At 40.5% G+C, this 26,681-nt stretch overlaps 1 protein-coding gene across 4 annotated transcripts in view; it reads left to right on the top strand.

Annotated features, from left to right (window-relative positions):
• The first annotated feature begins 1,247 nt into the window (after nt 1-1,247).
• LOC122571997 (choline transporter-like protein 1) overlaps nt 1,248-26,681 on the top strand; it is a 49,128-nt gene continuing 23,694 nt past the window's right edge. Inside the window, exon 1 of one of the 4 annotated variants that reach the window (XM_043736432.1) lies at nt 1,248-1,351. The gene's annotated coding sequence lies outside the window, so the exon portion shown is untranslated. Of the gene's footprint in view, nt 1,352-2,717; nt 6,085-15,951; nt 15,971-26,681 lie in introns of those variants that run through there. The other 3 variants (XM_043736434.1, XM_043736431.1, XM_043736433.1) reach the window with 3 other exon arrangements.

Below are 26,681 nucleotides of genomic sequence, written 5' to 3' on the forward strand. Positions count from 1 at the left end.
TCGAAAATTCGCGTACAAGATTTTTGAACCGTTGCCTAACAACCATGCAGACGATATCGATGAAAAGTCAAAATTCCGGTGAAAGAAATCCGACTATTTTTGTCGGTGCGTGTCAATTTTTAGAAAACCTGTATATCATAGACATTTCACTGTCGCGTCAAATATTTACGCGTAACCGGCGATCACGAAATAAAAGCGAAAAAGAATGTAAAAAATTCTGCGTCAAAAATTTACGTTGCATAATTTCGTACAACTTTTGTTGGCAATATCGAATCTTTCGACTCGAAGCGTAGAAATTTCGTTATACGTAAACTTGGAAGACATCGCTTGCGCGGCTGGTAACGCTAACACTTGCGAACTATCCAAGCAGAAATACGTAATGAGACTACATGTCAATGGATGGCACCACCGATGTATAAACTTGAGTAGCAGCCTCGTACACTGCCGAGGCGTGTGACGCTCCTGCCAACGTAGCACACAGCCGCGCTCTGTACTGCTTACTTTGCTTAAAAACGTTATCGCGCATTATGCGCCTCCGATACCATGCACGGGATATTTCCACGTATCGAATAATTCGCCGGGGGAACGATTCAAAAATAATCTGCCGCTTGTTATCGTGAAATATTGACCCCGCCTCATTATTGATTCAGTCCCGTCAAACACACATGCTGACAAAACATTCGTGCTCTATTTTCATGGTTTGTTGTTACGTGTATCGTAACGAAGCATGCACCGTTCCCGTATACGTAGTCGATAACTTTTCTGACATATCGGTAATCTTTGTCGAAACGGATAATTCGCGTAGTCGAGCGAAAGCGTGAGGTATACGCGAGTATATCGCGTATGTAGATACTAGAGAGCAGATAAAAAGGTGAATCGATAAATGCGTCTGGCTGGTGGTTCGTGTTCAATTTTTCAAACGTCCAGCCTTGCCGCGAGCTTCGCATTGTTATTCCACGGGACGAGTCCTCTTCGTAAATCGGACTCGATGGATTTATCATTCTAATTTTAATTCCACGCCGATGTTTACTTTCGCGAATATTTATAACGCGTATCAAGTCCTCCCATATGTTATATTTTCTGGTTATATCCATTTCCATCGCCCAAGGAACCATTGCATTACGTATTCCGTATCGCTGCTCCAATGTCACGGACTGTCGATGTAACGACAAACTATCGATGTTCCCGTTTCGTACGTCGGAGGTCGCTGGATTCACTGTGACCATTTCTACATGTCTGTTCGCATACACGCGTATTTGTCTGCGATGCCGCATGGAAATGACGCGTGCTCTCGGTAGCAAGGATGACGAACGACATTTGCGATTTAAAACTTTCTTACATCTTGTTTGTTGTAAGTAAAAGAAAATATATTTCTTATGGATATAGTATGCGCGGGTATGCAAAACACTTTGGAAATTAGTGCTATAACGAGACAGAATTGTCACAGCTGAAACGCGTGCGAGAAGAATCGATTGTATCGATTGCTATCGCGAAAATAAATTGCCAGATTCACGGTCTACGTTCAGCCAGCAAGATCTTTGCATCTGAATATGCTTGTACGTATTTCCGGTCCAGTTTCTCTTTTCTTTCGGAAGGAAAACAGCTCGTACAATACTTCGTACGATAATTCCGTTACTGGTCTGGTTATTGTTTCAATAGCTGTGGCATGCAGGATGTTTCGTCTACGTGGTTACTGTTTCCGAGCGGGTGGCCTTCTCGAGCGTGTGACACTCGCAATACCTCTATCGCGATACGCGTAAGATCGGCACGTTACGGTTGACGAGTGCATGTTACCAGATGCACCGCCATGTTACAGTCCTAATACCGAGAACTAAATTTCCCTACGGAATGATATTTTTTCGTGACAAGTAACCTCTCTATTTGCTCGACATAGTTTTCGCAGATCGTCTGGCTACTGGCCAGGATATGTGTGGGCGAGTCGCGGTTTAATCGAAAATTTATATTTAGCTTGAAAATTAGATTAAAAATTTTTGTTTCGCAAACTGTGTCATCGGATTAATTACTCCGCATGCCACGATACTATTTCGCGGTGAAAAGTACATACGTTTCGACTTCTCCGTTCATCGAGATTCATGTTCCAACGTGAATCATGGACAAAAATTCGTGAAACCAACGCCAATATCAACAAGTAGTAACGTACGTAAGGCTTCTTTCGTGTAAAATCGATGCTGATAATTGTACTATACGGCCACGTGCGCGCAATACGGAGAAATATCTCTTTCGTTTTAGCGAAATCTTGTTATAGACGTTCGGTTGCATAATTTTAATATTATAATTCGTCACGCATCAAGGAAGCGTGGATAGGACGATAGCGTTCTGTTAATCGGCAACACCGTCCCTCCGACATTGCGTGCGTAACAGTGTGCCCTGTCCATGAATAAAGAATTCAACGCGTGAAGATCGTTCGGTGCTTAACTGATTCGAGTAAACAAGACACTCATCAGAAATCAATAAGCTTCCTGATAGCGTATAATTTCTTCGTTGCAAAGATACTGACGGAACATGAAAGATACCAAAGCGTTTGAAGACGTAAAAGAAATCAATTATATTACGATATATATATATATATATGTACACAAGCACCGACGAGTTATCCGGATACTCTGGACGATTTGTAGCAGCATATAAATGTTAGTGGAAGATATAAATTAATGAAAAGCTAATGGCTAATATTTATTGGTTTATAAAGACATCGAATAATAAACTCTAGATATTTGTTTAAACATTAACCGACCCTACTTATCGACACACAGTTTTTACTTGCGACTCTGTAATCAAATTATATATTATCGAAAATAAGCAAATATCTCGATGCTTTCGAGTGGTACTGTACGCGAAGCGTAATAACTTTGTAAACACAACGTCGTATTTGATTAATTAAAACAATCGTGTTCCATGTACGTTTGAAGTATTATACTGCCACATTATGCATTTTCTCGTGTACACCGAGACAGATTAGTTTTAATTGAACGAGATATTTATGCAGTATCAAAATATGGTCTAGAGCAAGGACAAGAAAGGATGGTTTATTTGAAGTTTAGTTTAGTTTTATCCGTACAAGCAATACCCAATACAAAAACTGATTACAATCTCTTCGTACGTCTTACCCCAACACTGGGCTTTCAACTTCTGTCTTCTCGGATCAAAAATTGCTGACCCTCGACTCTCGCATCCTTCTCCCACTCTTTTACTCATTTAGCTTTGACGTCACCAAGGCATATACTCTTACACACTCTCTCTCTCTCTCTCTCTCTTTCTCTCTTCTCCGGCACTCTTACGATTCTCAGTTTATACCTTAAACTTACAACTTGTACTATCCCGAGAAACTCGAACATAAACATACAATAGACCAAGCGTATACCCCCCTTTTCCGATACTACATTTATATATCGGAAAAAGAACATTATGAAAAAGCAAACTAAATCGCACTCCGGTTTCTGTCCCCATAAACTTTGTCGCTAGATCACCCTGGCGCTAAATAAAATATAGCGACATATTTTTACGTTCAAATTGGAAACAATATATAACGCGCCCCGTCATCGTTCCAGGAAATATCTTGCCGAAAAATTTTTAAGAGAGAGTTATTCGGCGTTGATATTTCCGAGAATTTCCTCGCTCCAACAACGCTCAATCTCCTTAATTATTAAACGGATATACACGCGTATATAAAGAAAATTATGGTCTATCCGATACTCGACGGAAAAATGGGAATAGTTTGAGTTTGAATATGTGGTTTGAAGAATAACAAGAGGAAGCCCATCGAATGTCAGCAGGTACATTACCTAATAACCGTACTCGTCGAATCGACGAATTTCTCAGCTGCAGTTTGCAACGACAAACACAATGACGGTGGAGAACAACGGTGTCTGGGATCGCTCTGGAATTAATTCAATGCAAGTGCAAGAATGAAAAGGAGGGATTGAAAACGAAGAAAACCTCGAGGGCCGTAGAAAGACATCATTAATTTCTTCGGAAGCAAGATGCAGAGATATCTCGTCGGTGAAGCATCTTTTTCAATTTGGCGAAACGCTGAGCTTGTTCTATCGCCTCTCGAGGATGAAGTGGTACCGAATTATATAGGCTAGACGTTATTCGCCCGGCGTTCGTCCCCTGGCTATAAGTTTTTCTTGGGACCGTGTCTATTTCACAGACACGGGTCGGCTGAAGTGCACCCGCGCGTCATCCATGCGATTTTTTAAAAGTTCCTTCGTCCAACGGTTGTATAATTAAAATAGACCGTGCCTCGAACAAAGCAGAATTTTTAACGAGTTATTTTTACGAGATAACTCCGACTCCCACTCGCTTTCAACCAGACAGCGGCAAACTTCTCTTTAATGCATTATTTCACGGTTCGAATGTATAAATTACGCGAAAGCGGATTCGGCGATACGAAACACCGCTGCTTTCTTAATTAACAGGCTACAAAGAAACGATCGTAAATTGAAACGAAAGAGCTTAATACAGACAAATGTTTAACAGAGCGTGAACCGAACAAAAATTCCGGTTACATATTTTGCTGGCAGATAGCCTTTTCTTTTTTTTTTTTTACGCTGCACCAAAATAGCGAAACATATTTATATCAATTTGTGCCAGAGCGAATGTGTTTCCCCTTTCTAGATATAATCTACGCAGTTCGTGGCGTGCCACGGTGGCTGCAATGCAATGCTGCTATGCAATCCTTATTACACGACATACTAATGCCAGTGAAAGTATTTCACGCGAAGACAGTTATTTCCAGCGTGTTTATTTCCCGTGGAAACGATTCTTATTTCATTCCGTGTTTATTATCGTTGTTCTTTGATATCGAGCAACTATCTATTCTCTGGGAATATAGTCGGAAAAATTGCACGAGGGCATCTCTGCTAATCGACTACGTACGTACGTATTTTTTTCGAAATCGCACGATATTCTATAAATTTCATGCGATATATAGTTGGCGCAAACACCTTTATCGGAAGAAGCTACACTCGTAATTATCAACGACACCACCACGAAACGATCGCACAGCGACCAATATCGTTTTTTCATCGATCTTGTCGGCCGCCCCACTCGTCGATTTTGAAATTCTATATATTCAATTTTTAGAAAACTCGCGGAAATCCATGTTCTCGTTTGCTACAGAAAATTCATCGAAATATTCTCGAAAATTCGTATATTGCACGATATTAACTATCGAGAATTGAATATTCCTATTTATACACTCGCCACTGTAAATATACCAGAAATATAATATCGTACTTGAAACAAGCTTGTTCGACCCTCGAATTATTCGCCATATTGGAGTACTTTAACCGCAGACGCAACATCTTGGTAAATTTATTTATCGATATGTAACACCTATATGGTTTCCAACGATTTATTCATCGTCTAAAATCATTCGCCGTGTTGCAACCATCCTACGGAACGCACAAGCGCAGACACCCAATTTCTCCGAAAAGAGAACACAAGGAAAATGCGTGTGTCCGTTGCAATGTCTTACGGGAGATTGGCCTAATAATTACGCGTTGGCGAACCTTCTGAAGGTAAAAGATAGAAGATGCGTGAACATAAGCCAGAGTGACGAAGGAAAAGCAGCGTGGCGGCAAGCAGAGAAACGAAGAGCGAGTTCGTGTACAGTGTACGTGACAACGAATACAGCGAACAGTCGAGCAGAAAAGGAGGGATACCCGCACAGAGTATCGTTAACCGGTATACACAAGATTACGTTCTCCAGCGTGCAAAAGCGGCGAGGCACGAGTTAGTATCGCGAGCGAACTCGGTCGACACGCAAGTCGCGTCCTCGCGTTCTGCGAATCGTATGGATCGTTGGACGTCGATCGTCGCGAGCAGGAAAACCTACATGAAACGGTTCAAAGAGTCACGACGTCCACACTGACATCGGATACCGGCGTTTCTATTTCTGTGTACCGTGTGGCTGGACTATCGGAGCGACCAAGTGCAGGTTACGTAGCGTTTCGAACGAAAGGCGTAAAGAGCGTGTTGCGCGCAACGTGAGAGAGAAAGAAGAGGGATCCGTGGATCGGCCCCGTTAACCGACAGGAATCTAGGTGTAACAGAAGAAAGGTACGTCGTGTTCGGCGGAGTTTCCAGCGAACTCGTTACCCACGAGTTTCTGCATCGGCCAGAGAATCTGCTGCGAGTTGGCAAAGTTTCTCGGTGCGACAATGTTAATCGCGATGATACGAAGTAACGCGCGACTGAGAGACACCGCGACACAGGTCCGCCGATGTTTGCACGACCCGTTGCAAGCTGTTCTCTCTCGATCGTCAGAACGAGAAGAAGCGGTATCTCGTGCGGTGATCTCGTTCTACGGTTATCCGGATCGAGTTCAACGAAAGTCGTCGATTTTCTTTTATCGCAGACCCCGAGTACCAACTTCGTGCTAGCTGCCTCTCTTTCGGTAATTTCCTTCGGCACGAGTTTCTCTGTGTACGAGTTTATTGACAGATTACGCGCTGCTTCTGGTTCTTGCGTCCTTCTTTTTTCTTCTTTTCCTTTTTTTTTTTTCCCCTACCTTTTTCTCGGTGAGACCCAGGTGTTATCTTCGAATTGAACTGCGCGATCTTCGTAGACGATAAACCACTTTGCGAAGAATATCGACAGGCACGCTGGATTTCCACGCTCCTTTGTTTGTGCCGGATACAGCTTGCTATCTCGATCGACGTTGTTTATCGGTGAGAAAAGTTCACACGTGCTTTTGCACACGTGCTTTTGCACACGTGCGATTCTCCGCTGAATTCCGCCGATCGATTGCGAATACCTACTACTGGATCTACTACTCTTTTGTGGAAACTCGGATTAAAACGTTCAATTACTCGGTAGAAGGTGGTCTCGTCTATATGGTATAATAGCAGCAGCCTCGATCTGGTGTAAGAACGTTGACACGCCATGTTGGTGACTCATGACGCTTATTTTTACTGTGTCTGGCCTCTTTGTGATTTCGCTCGTGAACACTGACTTGGATCAACTGCATAGAAATTGCTAATCCCTCGCAACACCGTTCAAGGTTTGCTTTGACAGGAGTTTTCAACGATAAAAAAAAAAAATACTCGTTCCACGTGTACGTACGCTATAATTAGGTATTCGGCACTAAATGCAACGTGTCACAGTCGCAACTTAGCTGCCACTAACCTAATTTGCATCTTGTATAATTGTCGCGCGATATTTCCTCGTTGAGATTCCCTCTAAGTAGCGCGTGATGAAACAAGATTCTAAGAAGAATGAGCGATTTATCGATCGACGTCAGGGGAAAACCTTCGCAGATAATCGTTGTCTACTTCTTTAGCTTCGTTCGCTGCTTGTGTCAATTCCACACGTACGACAAATGTGGCAAAGCGGAGCGAGCTACGCGTCGCTTTATTTCCGTATGATACGAACGATTTTATTTCGGAAAATAGAGAAATTTCACTTTTCTATCTGTCACAAAAGAATTCCGAAACTTATCTCGTTTCGTTGTGTCAATAGTTTGCCGCTGTAAAATTCATATCGTCTTCTTGTATATTTTCGAACGAATAAGAATGTGATATTATTAACAGCGCGTAATATCGTTCCGCCTAGAATTTTCTGTATTTATTTGAAGCGATAACAATAAACGATTCGTAATGAACGAGAACTCTTCCGTGTCTTAATCTTGTCTCACAGAGATTCGTAACTTTCGAGTTTCAGATTTCCATAAAATTCATCGAAAGATTTCCGTCGGCAAATATCTAATTTACCGGTTCGATCAGGAAATAATCCACTTACGACTACGAGATATACATACGTCGATCGATCGAAATTCGCGTTTCGCTCGCTGAATCGCGAACCGCGCAGCACCCGCACTGTCTCCGATGAACTCGCGTCCAGTTTTATCGATATTACCTACGAAATAGGAAGAAAGCAGACCGTGTGCAGGAAGGGCGCGCTGTTTCTGGTGCGTCGACAACTTTTGCCGGCCAATTGAGCCAACATAAAAGCCAAGAGGAGAAATTGCAGCCGCGGGTCAACGAATCGTCCACTTGCACGAACACAAAGGAACGATCCGAGCCACACACAGTCCACTGCCTTTTCTCTTTTTCGTCCCGCTGTCCGTCCGTCATTCTTCATTTTTCGCTCTTTCTGGTCGCTCCTCGACGTTTTCCTCGTTGTACTCTTCCTCGTAACTCGTCACGCGTTATTCCCTGCTTTTCGCGAAGTCAATTGTTTCTGTTGTCCCCACCTTCTCTTTCTCTTTCTCCTTCTCTTTCTCGTGATAGAGACCAAACGACTTCAGGGTAGTTCCGTTTACGATCGATTGCGTGCAATCAAATGGCCTCGTAAACAGTATTACCTGACGCGACGGATGCTTCAATTTGACGGGACGACGTTTAACGACGGAAAAAGTATTGTTTTACCGATCCTCTTGCTTCTTTTCTTTCGCTTCGTTTTCTTTTGCATTCACGAGAGAACGTGTACACGCGATCGTGATGGATAAAGTTATTTTTTATAGATTACATCGACAGCGAAACCGTTTTAACTTCTGCAGGGTAGAGTGCTTGGTAAACGATGGGCTGAATTATTAAACTATACAGCGTTAGCGACGCGACGATGGAAAACCATGTAAGATGAAAAGTTTGCCGAGTTAACGTTGTTATAGATCGTTCTATCCTGTTTCAATACGAAGATCACAACATCGATAAGTACGCCTTTTTTCATCTTTTAAATTATGTATTTGTTGCGCGTGTTTCCTGTATTTCAAGGAAATACGAAGCAATTATTATTATTATTATTAATCTGTCCGATTTTTCCTTTTTAATTTCATATCGGAAAAATGTTTCAAACGTTAAAGGTACTTGCGTTTGTTGAAACGAGAACGATATTGAAACACGAGAAGTTCAAAGGCTATAAAGTTAAACGTATCATTATGTATTATTTGGTTGATTGGAAAGTTTCTGCATTTCGGTCATTTTTGTTCTCCCAAGATGAATGAAATCGATCGTTTTCGTATATTAATCAATCCCCGATATAAGATTCGCTGTTACCTGGCGATTCTCATTTATTCTCCGTGGAATATTCTCATTTTTATTATTAAAGTATTCGCCGTGCTGCTGCAGCTTCAACATTTTTCCCGTCGAAAAGATTTTATAAAGATCTAAACGAGTTAGCAATCTTCTAAGAAAGCCTGTGAAAGTTGCCACCGTTGCAAATTTTATTACCGGCAACTCTTACAGAATTCAACGGCTGAGGCACACTTTGCTGTAAGACAATTTATCCATACAATTTATAACAACAGATAATTTCTCCACCACTGCTGCACAACCTCTTTACAGCTTTCGTTCCGTTGTTTAAAATACACATGTAAATGCAGCGTTTCAGATGTACGTACTTTATCGTCCAACATTTTATCGATCAAATTTTCAACAAGAGATGCATTATATATCTTTTTCTACAAATATTACGTCGCTTACCTCAACGCATATTTTGAATATATTGGTTAAAATATGCATTTATTTGAATTAGGTATTTATGGGAATTATGCAAAAATATGCAAAATTTTCCAATCATATGTATTACGTAATATTTTCTGTTTACTAATAGTGTTTCGTCGACCATTCGCGGAGAGACGCGATCGCGAGAAGGCACGTCAACGGGAGTCGTAAATTCCCGTTACGATTAAATAATCGACGCCACGAAATGATCGATCCCCTGATTTCTGTTACGACAATAGGGGTGGTTCAACTGAATTTACACTGAATTAGCAGGTATAGAATAGTGTTTATTCCAACAACTTTATATNGTGAAATAAATGACTGATTTAAGGTATGAAACTCGTAATAACGCGTTGAATAAGTGTAGAACCGTTGATGACTGCTTGAGCACTCGCTCGAGAGTGTAGAACCGTTGATGACCGCTCGAGAGTGTAGGACTGCCCTTAAGGTGTCTCGGAGGAAAGCTTGGTATGGATGTGCCCTTTTACCGATGAACAGGATATGCAGAAGTCTCCCACCAACGTAGAGCGGCGGTGGACTTTGCTCCTGATAAAAAACAGCCTTTTACGATGGACATGTGTTAGGTTTTTCCCATCTGATGACTGCCCGCTTTCTCCGTGATTCCTAAGAGCGCCTAGCAAACTCAAGGACCTTTCCAAGGCCCAGCCGTAAACTGCAAATACTTCTCGAATTAGAGAATTCTCCAGACAAGCAATTAGACTGGCAAATAGATCGGCAATCTTTATGGTGGGTCATTGGGTCTATCGAAAATCGGGATGGCTGTAGGTTGACCGTTGGCTGCCAGGTAGCGAGGGCTAGCGTGCAGATGTCCCGCGCGACGTAACAAATAGATCCTTTCGGTTGTATTCGGATAATTCGGCTCGGCTGTGGAAGATTGTCTCGTGGAACTACAAACTGTGCATTCTGTTTCACATATTGGATCGTCTTGATTTTGGAAAAATCTACATTTGAACGGTATTTCAATAAAATAATGTTATGATACTCCAATTTTCGGTTTTTATTCATTCTCGTTCTTCGTTTCATTTTCTTCCGATTACTGGAAATATAGGTATAATGTATGATATTTCCGTTGGAAATATCAGAGTATCAGATATCCTACCGTTTGAATTTCCATCCGTGCAATAATTAAACGTTATAGAACTGAGAATGGAAGATTGGAACGATATATCGAAAGAAACTTACTTCATCAAATATGGATTTCGTTTTGTATTTCCAGCGCTCCTACTTTTTAATCTTATAATTTATTGACGTAGATAAATGTCAGCTATCTGATTAGGTGTAATTCCGTAATATTCTAAAATCTAAAATCTAAAAATGCAAGTATGCCGCCGATTGTTTTACTTAAAATGTTAACGTGGATAGCGTGGAGAATAAATTTTGTTAAAAATTCAAGAAACAGCCCAGCTTGAAAGTAGGAAGATAAAAGAAAAGTTCCATTTAACCTAATAAATATTCTACTATACTATACTATACCGGTATACGTATTCCTTCAGATCACTATCTTGACAAAAAAAAAAAAAAAAAAAAGATACCACTTAATAACATAAACGATTTGATAATTATATGATTGCGCGCGGTTTAAAGCGATGAATTTTATCTGTTCAACGTAAGATTGGACCAATTCGTTTTACGTAATGCCAAGGTCAACGCCAGCCTTGTATTTATTATTCAACAATCAACGTTCGATAATATCCACTGGGATATTAAATTTAAAGCGAGAAATTTTACCTATCGTCCATGTTATTGTTTATATCGAAGCGGAAATCGATTCTTCTTATAATCAAGACATTACAATTAACACAGATAAATACATAATTACCTAACGTTTCAAACAATCTTATCCTACGTAACGACAAATTCTCTTAATCCGACAAAGCACCAACATAAATCAATCTTTATCCCTACACGTGTATGTAGACGCTATTGAGAACTTAAAGCAGCATCAAAGAATCAGAATATACCTCTGCATCGAGCACAAAGGATTAAGGGAACGCAATCACGATGCGTTTTCAACTCCGACAAGTAATCCGTGGCGCATGAATGATCCCCTTCCGTGGGTTCTGCTCGTGTAGAATTACGAGCGATCGCGTTACGCATTGCTACGTACACGTACAAAAGTAGTTGGTCGAGATTCGCGCAACGATCGCGGCCGAAGAAATCGAGCGGAATTGCAAAGGTTCTGGCCGCTGAGAACGGACCAGCGACGGTTCTCAGGATAAGCAACGGTGGACAATTCAGCTTCTACTTGGATTCGCGAATAAGCCGCGATCGCGTTATTCCAACGTAAAGCGGTTTTGACATTATTGCGAGAAATCCAGCAACGACCTAGATTTTTCTCTCGTCGCCTGGTGTTCACGCATTTTTCACACTCTGTACGCGAGTGTCTCGACCGATTTTCCCGCCGCTCGGGATATTCGAGACACCGGTAGAATTTCGCGTTAAGTATCGTTGCTCTCGTAAACTAGAAATAGAAACGGTTTCCTGTTTCCGCCAATTCGGGTCAGGTTCTCGGCCGTTCTTTCATTTTATCCGGCCGAAAGATCGAATTTTCGAAAGCTACACGTAGTCTCTTGGTCGTTTATATCGTTCGTCGGACGCACGCGTGAATCCTGATAACTGTGATAAATACGCGGGATAAATTCGTCTGGTTCGTTTGTCATCGCAGCTATATCTTTTTTATTCATATTTCATCCCGGTTTGTCTTTCAGAATTGTCAACATTTCGCCGGTAATTTTACTTTATCGCGAAGAGGATTTATTCCTAAAAATTTCGCTTTTTCCGTGTATTTTCGTGATCGCACTTGAGCTATCGACGTGGATAACTTCTGTTTACCGTGTTCTTTCTTCTTATTGCGGCTGAAATCGCAATATCGGACGGATACGTTAATTGCGTGAACTGTTTTTACAAACTGTCAATAATAGCTCGATACGTAAAATCGATATTTTCCATCTTGCTTTCCTCCTCTGATTCTGTGTTCTTACGGAGCTCACAAACGCGGGATATTAATTTTCTTCGATAACCAGGGCAATTTTTACAAAGAATCAATTGTATAGTTAATCGAACATCGCGGACACGTTTGTTTCGTAGAGGCAGACAATTTCTCACTACGGTTACACGTGATCGGTAATCGCGCAAACGTTTTTACCACAGATTCGATGTAAACAGCAATTTTTCAGCGGCTTTTTAACGCTTCCAAATGATCCGTACCCAGCTAGTCTTTTATTATTATGGACATTCGATAATTTGCTACGAGGAGTTTGCCAACGGCACTTCGATAATTTGCTGCATCGCTAAATGTTGAATTTAAATGTCCCGATGCTTGTAACAGATTCACGGAAAAAGCTTCGGCAATGGCTCGACTAGTTTGGTAGTTCTAGCGTCGAAACTGATAATTTAAGATTTATAAAATTTCATTAACGGCGCAACTTCGATCGTGCAAAATGCTTCTTCAACGACGACTTCCCTTGAAATTCTCCATAAGAAATGTACTTTAAAATTACTTGTTCGAACGTTCCACTCGAACCGAAAGTACGAGGACTTTGCTACGTAAATCAATAGCCAGACAAAATAGGGATTAAGTAAATAATTTTCCGGGAAGAGGCGAGGTCGTAGCGCGATACAAAGCCGCACTTGCTTTACACCTACGTGTAAAACGTGGGCGGAGATTATTAAAGTTCCACGGGAGAATAGCGCGAAGCTGTTTCACGAAAAAAGAAAGGCGAAACAAAGGCGTCAAGAAACGTCGTCTTTATGAGGCAAATTGCAATTTCCATTCTCTTCGAAGTCTCCTTCGAAATCTTAGAAAGAAGAACACACGAAAGACGACCGATCGCGCTAATAATTAAAATCGACGCGACATTCTTTCATCTTGCGTGATCGAACGTGCTTCAAACGGATGCATGTCGATAGCGTAAAATTAAGTCATTTTCAATCTGCCGTTTCCCGATAACGGAATCGTAACGAACCACTCGAAATAATTCACGTCGCTTCATTCGATTAGCGAATCGATCATCGGCCTTTCCACCGAGGCCTCTACTCTTTTTAAGTTTCTATCCACAGATAGCTCGAACGACGAGTGTTTTGTCATTTTGTGATAAAGCTAATCCAAGGTGGTGATACGGTTTGATATGCTGATAAGTTTACTGGTAGATATAGTTGCACATACAGCGGTGGTCAAATAGATAAGAATATTTATATAACATGGACGATTAAAAAATTTGTAACAATTTGTAACAAATCGAAAATAAAATTACATCGATATCCCGTTTCGTAACTACAAAATCGGCCTACAGTTTTCGATTCTGATTACACGAAACCTGATTAGAGGCACATATGCAAAATCAAACGTTTGATCGTATAAATGTTATCGATACGATTTCATTTTATCGTATGCTCGGCTGTTTGCTGTTCTCCGACGAATATAATCTACCTCTTTCGAGAAGAATAGAGTAAGTCGCTTTTCCATGCCTAACGCGGCATCTTGAAAGCCAAACTAACGAGACAGCGTTGTTTCGTAAAAATTCCCCTCCACAGAGATCGAAGTGGAGCAAAATTTCTCGTACAGTGTCATCAACCTGATGTGGGAAAATCGAAGAATTAAGCAATTGATCGCCACTGTAGTTGGCAGATAACGTAAAGTCAGTTGCACAACGCGCGATCATCTGCGTTGCACCGCGACACAAAAAACCTCCGGTGTTTCTACCTTGTGACGAACTCGTTGTCTGTGGATCATACGTGACAAGGATGTTATTATGAAACATTTGTTACGCGCGAACGTCCCCGTTTCGCGGCCTGGGTTTTTACGTTCCCCGCGGATGGTTAAAAAAAAAAAAAAAATAAAAAAATAAAAAAAACCGGCAAGTGACTTCAACTTCCAACGGTGTATATTTTGCCAGTACGTTTTATTGAAAATCTGCGCGAGGAACGATAGCAATTTAGCGGGATCGCATAGCAGTTTTGAACGAAATTCAACCTTTAAATTGGAAAACTGTTTGGAAACGTATCAAAGGCAGCGTAAACTCCTTTTCATTTTATAGAACTTCATATTACGTTATTTATTGGAGTCTTTATGCGCCGTTTCTGGTCCCTACATTCTTTCGTCAATGGTTATTGAACGTATCGATTTTATGAAGATTTTACGTAAAAGTATTCGCAGCATTTAACTAACAATCGTCCAATAAAGTGTTAATAAGTCGCGTAATAAGTTCGCTTGGTTCTCGCACGTTTCAAGGCAAGCTATAGAGAAACGTCACTTGCGTTAATCGCAGTGGCTAAGTAACGTTGTTGATTGTTTATTAATAATTGAAAATTATTCCGGTTTCCTTCGAATTTACGACATTATTGTAACATCTACTCTACCATTACTATCGAAACGTTAATTGTTTTAATATTTGGAAAATTGTAATATGTTCGAACAGGGATGTAGAAATATAAATATGTAGAGGAATTTTTCGACAAAGCTTTGCAGCGATGGATGGGACCCGAATGAAAGCTATTTAAAAGACTTGTGAAAGACTTAACACTTGTAAAAGACATGGTATTTTTTAACGAAACCATCGAATTTTACTTCATTGCCGTTTGGTTATTTAAGTGAATACGTTTATTAGGTCCTTTACGATGCAAATTATAATATCACAAGTTTCGTTCTACTGTCAATTTCTGCCGTCGCAAATAACGAGACAAACCCTCGTTCCCAGATCTACACCCTCGTTCAGGACCTCTTAGCGCATCTGCTGTTTTTCATAAAGCTGCCATTGCCCCGTGTAGCATGCAGAGTTCCAAGCATATTCCTTCCTTAGTAAAACCGTTAATGTATCAGTATCGAACGAAGTAATGTTTCGTCGTATCTCTCAACGATCGCGTAATCCTGCTTGATCTTCTATCGCGCATAATAATAAAAAAATAAGAATTTTTAACGTTTCACGATCCTTTCCGTAAAAATTTCGTCTCGGATACTGAATCAACGTAACGATAAAAACGATTTTAAACGATCGTTCAAAGATCCTTCGCGAAAGAGGAACGTCGAAATACTTTTGCACACCGAAGGTTATTCATTTTTCAATGAAGACGATCGATGCCTGCGTTCGTGACTCTTTCATGGTCGATTCGAACGTGGGAAGAATGCAAGCAGAACGCAAGAAAGGTCGTGCCAGCAGGCTGTCGTGCGTCATCCCACGATTCCATTGCCCGAAGCCTAGAATCTCTTCTAGGCCCTTTAGTCGGCCTATGTTGAAAGAGAGCGGGCGCGGGGAGGGTTCGCTTAACCTGGAGAGCAAGCAGATGCGTTCGTTCAACTCGCAACTAGCGTGCAGTTAGTTTACCTGCGGGAGCGTCTGCCAGCGCACCGTCGCGCGGAACGTTCGTGTCTCGCTCTGCTTCCTCGTGGTCGTGCCGCCGTTCCACACGTAGATTCCATCGGAATTATTGTTTTATAGTGATACAGTGTCGCGTCGCTGGGGACCTCGATGCTTCGCCTCTGTCAGGTATGCTAGAATCGATTCTCCACAGTGTTGTGTCTAGGTTAATAGTTTTTTAACTTGCTTTCGCGCATTCACTGTCACCATGAACATTTTACAGTTTCGCTTTTGTCGGAAATTTCTTTGCCTCGAACGTTTCAATCGAGCACACGTTGTCCGCTATTTGCTCCGCGTTCGTAGCTAATTTCGTCCTAGTCGATAGTATCATGCATTTACAATTAGACAATGAAGAAGATGCAAGTCAAGTCACAGAGTTCGTGCTGAACTTTGTTACGGGTACGACCTCTCTTTATCGAATTGGTACTCTAATTCGTGGCATCAGTGCGACTCTGTGATATAACGTAATTGATTAATCGAGGAAATTGCTAAGGCTAGCTAAATTAATACGTATTGAGCGGCCAGCAAGCTTCGTTATCTATTTATAATCGTATCTGTATCAGGCACGCAGCGGTTAGTCGTACTCGAGGTGCGTACGAATTTCGATAATTTGAAGAAATGGCAAATGGTAAATGTGCGTATATATATGTGTGAGACGTTCGAGGAGTACACCGATACTTGTACAATTTTTTTTTTTTTTTTATCGTCGGAATCGATATCACAACGGACGTACAAAGCATTTATTATGCAACGAATAACTGCAAAGAAAATTATTAAATGATATTTTTAAAAAGAAACGTACCGTACATTTGTTCAAGTTGGTAGAACTGTCAAAGAAACGAAAGGAATACGTATTCGAGTAGGAAGAACGTGTAATGAAAAAGGTAATAAAAATAAAAGTATAATAGATCGATATTTGTTTTAAATGTGAATTTCAAAATGTAAATGCGATATGTGCGTGACGATCTGCGAATGAATATTTTTGGGTGGTCACGCGTATACGCTTACGATTTCCTTGTCGAAATTCCAAGAGTAGGTAGGTAGCATTTCCAGTATCGTTATTCTATAGCAACAAAGAACGCACGGTGAAAGTGCTTTTTCGAGTTTTCTCTCGTACCTAACGTAGAAAATAAAGGGCGATTGTCAGCTAATTGAGGGAAAACACCGTTAACGACGTCTAGATCGATAAAGTTTCTACGCTGTAGATATTTTACGGCGACTATTTTTCCAACTACGTAAAATATTCGCGATTCGACCGGATTATCGATCGAGCTATCTGTAACGATTTAATTCGAGTTTCATTTCGAATTTTACGATTATTTCTGATTCGAAGAAACCAACGTCAGTCGATCGTGGGTCGATATCGCAAGTACCATTTTTACACGATACAGAGTGCCCAGGATGAGGAATAAGTCGTAAGACGATCGTTTCGCGCGCAAAGTACGCCGTACTTGGAATATTTTTGCAGAAATCGGCGCGAATGAACACGTCGAGAGTGCAACCGTTGTTCTCGGCCGTTGAATACGAAGCGACGCTGCCGTGAAAGCGTGAGTGCTCGTTTTTAATACGCCGGTCCGATGAATATTTCAAATGGAACTTTAATCACACGGGGAGGTCCGCGTGACAAGATAACGTTAGTTGTCTCGTTTCTCACTTTGCCAGTTCGTGCGGCGCGCCGTCGTGCTACCTATCTTTTGAAAACGACCGAGCATTGAAATTCCCCGCCAAACAACATTACTCTAAACCCGTACACGTCCTGTGCTTTGAGCAGGGAATGCTGATTTTTATAAAGCTTGCCGCGAAATATGCATATTGAAATATTTAAAAGGTGTTTCTTTTTCTTCTTTTACGTCGGGCTGGTCGATTAGTTTTCGAAAGATATTGTTTTGGGAAATTAGAATGACAACTACCGAATGGTCGTTGAATTGTGTAAGGGAAAGAAAATAGATCGAATGGAATTGGATTTCTGCGTTCCAATTCCGCTGGATTGCTGTGGCTCTAATTTAATCGATGAATCTTTCATTAATAAAGTCTGCCGCGCGCGGCGCTATCTTTTTTTTATTAATTCGATAAAATTCCCAGAGCACGTTGAAAAATCCTCAAGCTATAGATAAAAGTGGCGAGTTATTCTTCGATAATGTAATCTTTACGTTGTAAAATATCAGCCACTTTCGTCGATATCAGTTATACGGTTCTCTTTTCTGTTGCAAAAAGAGCCTTTGTGCCATTCACCATGCATTTTCCACTCGTTTCTCGTATTCCTTTTCGGTTGCGCTGATTGAATTTTCTTTTAATCCTTTTCGCATAGAAACATGATTCGTTAAAACGGCCAAAGATACGATTTCAACACTTTCATCGAATCTACCGAATTTCCAATCGATTAATGTTACTTTCGAGAAAAAGCAGAGTTTAACGGTTAATGTAAAACGCTGCAACATTTGCAAGTCTCGATCCGTTGTGCGATCAACAAGATTTCAAACGTCAATCGTAAAAACCTATAGTCTTTCCACTTGATCCTACTGCTATGGTTTTTGAAATTTTTATATCTCGATCTACCTCTTGTTTCAGCAAACAAGAACCGCTCTTAACGTTTTAACAAACGCTTTGGTTTAACATTTTTGCTTCCCAGATATTCCGAGATTTCAGAAATTTGTTAAGAATAGAAAAGCACCATCGACTCGAAAACGAACGATCGTCTACCTGTTTCGTCGTAACGCAAGGAAAAGTACTAATAAATCTTTCAGCGGAAAGAACGAGAATTACAATTACAATGTTTAAACGTACAATTTAACCGCCCTGTTCTCTCCCAATTGTTTTGCCATTTCCAACTTTTTCGAAACACACAGCGTACCGCGAACGAGCTAAATCAACTCGCCAACTGGTCACACAAACGGTTATAGTATTCGATATTCTTCAACAACAATACTGCACCTATACGAGAAACTTGTTAGTACTACGATACTCGCGAAACTATGTACTCCTTCCATGAAAACGAAATAAAAGCAGAGTATATGTGTTCAAGCGGTTAGAAAACAATTTTATTACTGCAACCACTTGTAACAAGTATAGTCTCGCGACTGAGCAGTCTTCATCTTCCCACGCGAGAAAATCATTCTAGCTTTATTATAGTGCTTATGAAACTCCTTAATTCGTCCGTACAAATTTTCCACGGTAGATGTCCAAGTGCTTTCATAACTCGATATACAGTTTCGAAAGAAAGAAAGAGTTATACAATGAGAGATACGAAAAGACACCATAATCGTAGTATCGTGGAAAAATCATTTAGGAAAAGCCCGATGAACTACGGCGCAGGGAAAAGTAAAAATGCTGTCGGGCAGAAGAGGATGGAAAATTTTTATGAGCCATGTGGCCCAGCAATATGCACGCGGACCTTTAGGACCAAAGGTACGTGAAAAGATACGGAAAAGTACGTTCGTGACCGTCCTGAGTCATCGACAGCTACAAAACGCGCACACCTGACAGGAATACTAAAATAAAAGGTTGTTTTGGTGGAGAAAGTTATTTAGTTAGTCGTGAGTCAGTGAGTTGGAGTAGGTCACGAGTTGCTTGTCACTCAGAAGTTGACCAGTTATACCAATTTAGTCGTTTTAGTTTAGTATTACATTACTACGTTAAGAAATAGCTCCATGTTAAAAAATCATAGTTTCCTAAATGAATCTGTCAAATAAATAAGTCACTATATAATTTCACAAAGTGGATTTACGTTTAATAAGGCCAACGAATAAATATACCACGGAACGGATGATCGTTGCCAATATGGTAAACGTCTTCGACACATAAAGGCTACTAAAATTCATATTTTATCAATTTCAAGCTTTCTTTCACCCGCCACTGTGCATCTCGCGAAAAACATTTGTATCGTTTCGAGCGTGGCAACGACCATAACCAAATCCACGTCATTCCATACTATCTGACAGCGAACCGTTAGGTTTTGACTTGACCTTTGCACATGGCTCAACGTTACACTTTCCCCATTCCGTAGAACAATCAGGATTCTCCCCTTGGCCCTAACACCTACAAACGCGACATATAAAACGTGCAAGCATTCTAGTATTTAGTCTTTAGTCTTTAGTCCTGTGTACAGTTTGGCCGTCAGGTTAAATTATTGCTCAGCTACTCCTTTTTTCTATCATTAGTTTTACGTGACACGAGACTCGTAGCTTCTAATCGTCGCAACAAATCGCTCGTTTCCATACTAATCGCTGCTACTAACCGAGCCGATGACGATCGATGCGACGTAACATGAATACAAAAGGAGTACCGTGAAACAGCGAGAGTACCGTAAAAAGAGATGAATTTATTATTAATTCCGCGTATATCGATCGAAGGCGATCGCGAAGGTCTTCGAAATAGGGTTTGCCAGGGCACACAGGGGTAGTAAAAACTCGTCGAACCGATTGAAACGGCGACGTACGACGGTAAACGTAGACGTTGGACGTTTTTCATGGTATTAAACGTTGCGTAAATCCCGGCTTCTTGTTTAGTCACGCCCAGCCATTGTTACAACGAGATGGAGAGGGCGGAAGGGGGTGAGAGACCAGGATCGTTCGAGAAAATCGCTCGACATCGACATCCACTTCGCTCCACCTTTCAATTACGCGCGGCCTGTTTACTCGCCGGGGTTGGAGGGATGGTAAACAGAGTCATACGTTTCTTTTTAACGTTGCGTTGCTTCAGGCGATCCCTCTCTTCTTGCCTCTTTCTCTCTCTCCCCACCACCCCCCCCGTTAATTAGCAGTTTAATTAAATGAAGTTTGCGTTCTTTTGGTCCCTTGCGGGACGAGAGATCGCGGATTCCGATACAAATTTCGTGCCAACGAATCCCGCGGGGAAATGAAGATGGCAAACCTGTATACGCACGTACATACAGTATGAATATATATATGTGTACAGTATGTATATATAGGGATAGATATTTGTATTCGTGTACGATATAGGGGACGGTGTTTGCGAGGACGTTCGATATTAAAGATTTAACCAAGCCACCGCCAAGCACAGGGATTATTATTGAATAAAAATGAATGGAAATTAGTTTTGCGGAGTGGTACGAGTTAAGTGACTTTTATGCGTGATCCGTTGGATATTGGAATCTTGGAGAGTTCGAAATTTTTGGAATTTTTTCGCGTCTGGACACGATAGAACGGTAGAACGTTTCCAAACGTTCTTCTACCGTGACGCTGGAGATATAGCGAGAATAATCGGTACGCTATACGATATCGATAGTATCGCTTCGATTCTTTCCTCTTTAACATTCGAATGTTCGCCAGACTAAGTTTGGATTTAATTAGACGTTACCGATAGTAAGCTGAAAATAGTTTAACCGGATTCACGATAAACGGATTAACGCCGAAAGTTGATAATAATAAAGGGAACGAAGCGGAGAAATTAGAAAGCCAGGGAAGGTTGAGTTTCAGATGGCCATCTTGTGTAAATAACTTTTGTATTTCATTATTGTTATATCTTTTTGTATTAAACGGAAGAAAGAGGCCAGTGTCATTAAGAATCCTGTTTTTCCTCCTTTTGATCTCTTAAGAACGACTTTAAATTCCTAAACGTTTTTCTATAACAGTCTCTAATGAGATTTTAACGATCGTCTATTCGAGTTCTAATAAGTTTCTCGACATCCTACCGGCAACAAATAGGTTATGAACAAGAGGGATATCGAGTAATACGTTTTTTACCAAGTTTGTTTGCCCCGTCTATTTTCTTCGACGCGCAATGAATCGTTTTCAAAGGCTGTATAAGACCAGAGGAAATATTGACCATGCAGTCGGTTAAGACCGAGCTCGATGCACGCTTCGTTCGCAAACGGTTCATCGCCAGCTACCGTACGAAGTGCAAGAACATAATTTTCTGGTGTATTATTCATGATGTAGGAAGAGGCGATGCTGCGGAAAGCGAGGTCGATCCGAATGAATAAGCGAGAGGTACGAATAAAGATGATATACAGGGTGTTCTTCTCAGCGTTTGCCACGATTTTTAAACACCTCCTGTTATTTATAATTCCCTGATATCACGTGAATTTGTAACCATCCATCTAGATTTTTATCTCGAACGGTTAAAAAAAAAAAAAAAAAAAAAAGGAAAGAAAAAGAAATTCGATCGCATTTGTTCGACTTTGTTGGTTCTTCGGATGAAAATAAAAGGAAGATTGTATCGGGAGGAAGTTTCACCCACGATAGCGTTAACGCGATATTTCTCTGATAATAGCCTGTATCTTTGTAAATAGAAGGTAATGAGCGACGATGAAACAATAGGACGTACATGCGGTGGAAAAACTCTATAGCACCGTTTGAAAAACTATAGGTAATATCGATCTCTTATCGAAGAAATATTTCTTCGACGATCTTTTGACATTTTGTCGATTCGGTATTTCAGACAAACGTTATTCAAAATATTTTTTTCCCCAGATCACGGGGGGAAGTGTATCAGGATAAACACACCCAGTATATTAAGTTGAATCTATTACGATGCTAATCTTAAACTTCTCTCACTTGCCGCTCTACCTTGACCCTTTAACCCTTAACTGCACCACTTAACCCTTTCACAGCGATTTCGCTTTGTGCCCTTCGGCATTCTGATTTTCCTTTGTTCCGAGACTCCGAGACTCTTATTAAATGGAACTTCTCCGCTATTAATTCTAATTAGATTCATTAAATTCCCGATTCCGGGCAGATACAATTATTTCTCCCCTCTATTTTTCTTACCTTCGAATTCTAATTGAACCGCGCTTCCCAAATTCTAAGAACTTTCATTAAACTTTTCAGACGATACGCGCACACGTCTTTTAATCGGATAGGGGATCCGCTAGTTTTTCCACGTTCGATTAAATTTTTCAAACTCGTCGTTCTCGTCGTTCGTAACTCTCCGTGTTTTTCGGCAAAACAAGCAAATGCTTCGTCGTGCCTGTTTCGTTTTATCCTAAATCAACAGCTGAATTCGCGTGTTTAGATTCCAGCACGTTCACGAAACAGGAGCTGTATTCATATCATTCGTTTCTCTCCCGGCTAAAATTCCTCCCGCATTCCTCGAATTCATCCAGACACGCGTTCTCCGTTGAAACAGATTCCCGCATCCCAAGTAGCCACTCAATCTCTTTCATACTATCCCAAAATACTTGTCATTTGCATCTAACCTGACGAGACGTTTATTCGACGCTTCGCAACGTACACGTATTCTACTAGCCGTGATAACGCACATAATTTACATTACACCGTGATTAATATGCCATCGCGACTGCTCGAAATAATTAAGGAGTCACGTTCCTCCGTGATAGCATTGTTTAATTAGTTCTACCAATTATTCTGTGCGTTTGATCATCAAACGCGTACGCTTCGGCACACTGCTATTAAAGTCAATTAGCAATTAAGAATACGTCTGAGCCCTCGTTATTCGCAATTGTACCGTGTATCTGCTTCTACGTATCTTCTTGGTTTAGCTGCATGTACCAGAATTCCCACTTTTTTTCGTATTTCCCTCGAAGCATGTTTCTTCGTGTATTTTGAAAATTATCGCTGCCAGCTAATCTCTTCTTACTTCAAACAAAACGTGAGAAAAACGCTCGTTTCGCTCTAAAATCAGAAACGAATCATTATCATTATCATCCACTCGTCTACGGCAAAGATATTAAATTGTAATCTATATTTGTGCTGTTTTCTTTTGACGATGACGAGACGCGCGATTCATAAATGTCAAAAGCATAAATTTGCTGAGAACAATGCCGATTGACCGGACGCGTAAAGTGGAGCGAAGCGACGATCTTACGAATACTGTTCTGAAATTTTTCTTCGAATTTACCTTGTACAAATGTTAATTAGTGTTAGGCTATGAAGAGAACGTGAAAGATATCTAAAATGTCGCGAGTTCTTCGCTCTCAAAGAAACGAATCCTAGAATATGGTCTAAAGAGGGCGACGTATCATCAAGATCCTCTTTCTTCGTCACATCTGACATCACTTACACCTCCATTACTTTAATAATCCTAGAATCCATCTGCTCGGATTAATACACACGATGTTCTCGAGAATAGAGAGAGATAAAGCAAAGAACAGCGATAAAATTAACGAGCAGCAACTCGAGGAAATGGATCTGACATCAATTATATCTGACCATCGTACAGTTCAACTGTTTAGATTAATATTCACGAGGTACTAAAAAAATCACGAACGAATCCTGCACCTCGGGAGCACGGTAAAGCGAAGAGAAAGAAGCAGCGATGGAATTAAACAGGAACTCGAGAAAACTAATCTAACGTCACTTACATCTCCATCGTACCATCATCTCGAACAGCCGTCTTTGTGTAATCGATACGACGATGAAAACTATTTAGAGAAACATATTTTCCAATATGATGTAGCACTTGCGAGCGTTCAACAAAATAAAATATCTGTACAGCGGTCTCTGATCGTAACCAAAGTGATAATACGCAAGATGCAGGTACCAAAAAGTCACGAAAACTTTCACCTTCGGTAAAAGGAAAGAGGACAATGAGAAGAAGAACGAAAAAGAATAACAAAGAGCCGTTTTAAGAGTCGTTATTCTTAAAATGCAATTAATTTTACGTTTACTGCAATCTAATGCAATCTATCGCGGTAAACCTAAATTTACTGTTGTCGGATATAACGCGATGGTCCCAAGCATTCGACAATGCCAAGAATATTCGCTGTAACGATCATCGGAATCTCGACGTACAAAACATCCGCAATGAAATGATAAACTTTTCATCTTCGATAGACGAAGAAGATAAAGGAGGAGGCAAGGAAAGAATTAACGAGCAACTCTCGAGGAAAAGTAACGAAAGGTCCGAGAAGCGGCGGCTGACGGAAGAGTACACAATTCCAACTAGAGCGAATTGGCAATCGAGAATTCGAGCGACGGCTCGTTATTTGGAAATATCGTGGCGCAGCTGGTATTCTCGCGGGATTTCCGCGATGATTTCGACGATAGGCGCGACCTCTGCTCGTTAGTAAGCGCCGAGGTCACTGCACGAGGTTACCGGAAGTCGCGGACATCCGACAATGTCGTCACGGCGAAGATTTCTCGTTACCGAGTCGCGGTGGCAATCGGCCAGTGAGTCACGATTCTGGTCAATTCCTCTCGCGTACGTTTGCAACGAGTTCACGGTGATTTCGTGCCCCGTTTCGACATCGTCCTCGCCATTGTCTCGGTTCGACTCGAGGCGTTCCACGCTCGCGTCTCGTCTCCTCTCGTATCGTCGTCCCCGATATAACACGGCTCTACATACGCAAATTATACAAATACCCATTTCTCAGTTACTTTCTATCGCAGGGACAATGTGACGGTCGTTAATTTTCCATAAATAAGGCGGAATAAAACGTTCATACATATTTTGAAGGAAATCTTTTTATGAAAAATATGAGGATGCAACGATCTGCAGAATATACACATAACGAACGGAAATGTTGTATATAACGTATCCAAAGTGAAATATTCGTTACGATTAGATCAGATATTTACAGAAGATGTAAAGGTACGATATGCCAAAATATATAAAACACGGTCAAAGTATTCGTTCAAATATCCTTCGTTAAGGTACTTACCGGAGCTTGTCAAAGAGTGGAACAAATTTTTAGTTCAGTTTCATTTCTTCTCGTGTATTCGTACAAATACAAGGTTGCATAAGCATCTACAGTCTACATAATCTTGAATAAATCTTTTATCCTCTTTATTAATTATATATTTCCTCTCACGACCCTTCTTACGATTTCTAAGAATCTATATTCATCGATCCGTGACTTCTTTGCTTTCTCCTTGTAGGTTTTTCAGGTCTTTTGGTAGGTGTTTCCTAATTTTTTACAATCTTTTCGAATCTTTCCATTGGCCTCTGACTATCTATTATATCTCCTTAACTTTTGCGTCTTTAGCTTTTTATTAACTGACGCATTACGTTCCTCGTATGATTTATCGTTCACGTTTCTTTCTTATTGAAACAAAATTGGCAAACTTTAAAGGAGATTATAATTTTCGAGGGCAACGTTCAATAAATACTTTCCATTAAATCCTTGCGCTAAATAATAAACCGCTAAAGATGGAAATGGCGTATATTATTATATAATAAGTAGCCTCTTACGCTTTCAAATAACACGCTTCAAGATTTTATAATTTCATTCTTAACCACGAAATTATTGTCCAAAGGTTGTAAAAAATATTAAATCGCAAATTAAACGTCTAACTCTTTGTTCAAACTGTCCGCTACGATTTACTGTTTCAGATTTAAATGGCATTAATAACAGGCACCGGATCCTTATAAATAAATGAAATACCTTTTACCAACGTTGACTAATGCTGCCACGCGGTATTGATAACGATTATACAAAATTTCCTAGTGGCAAAACTAAATTGCCTCTTTGTTATTAACCGAATGAGAGTGGCGAATAAATCAATGCGATAATTCCATGGTATTGGTAGACAACAGTTATGGGTGGAAATATCCAAATTGATTAGCAATTCGTCTAATTGATTTCAAAGATATTAAATCGCTGTCGTATTACATAAAGTACATTCTCTAATTTCATATATTTTCCATAGATATCGCGTTAAAATTTCACTTATCACGAGTCCTTGAATCTTCTCCGAACCAACCGACAGATACTCCATTCTTATTAATTAACAAAGTTAACGAAACAATTATACGTTCTAAAAAAAAAACGAGTGGCAGATTGCAATCTTATCGTTTCGATTCGCTGGCGATAATTTACAGCATTGTTATTGGTAGAATAAGGAAAAATTCGCGACGTTGAAAATTTCGAGTCGCCAAAGACGATCCTTTTTCTCAATAGTAGGATACCAGTTGGTGAAAT

Source organism: Bombus pyrosoma, linkage group LG10, assembly GCF_014825855.1.
Source record: "Bombus pyrosoma isolate SC7728 linkage group LG10, ASM1482585v1, whole genome shotgun sequence".
Classification (NCBI taxonomy): domain Eukaryota; kingdom Metazoa; phylum Arthropoda; class Insecta; order Hymenoptera; family Apidae; genus Bombus; species Bombus pyrosoma.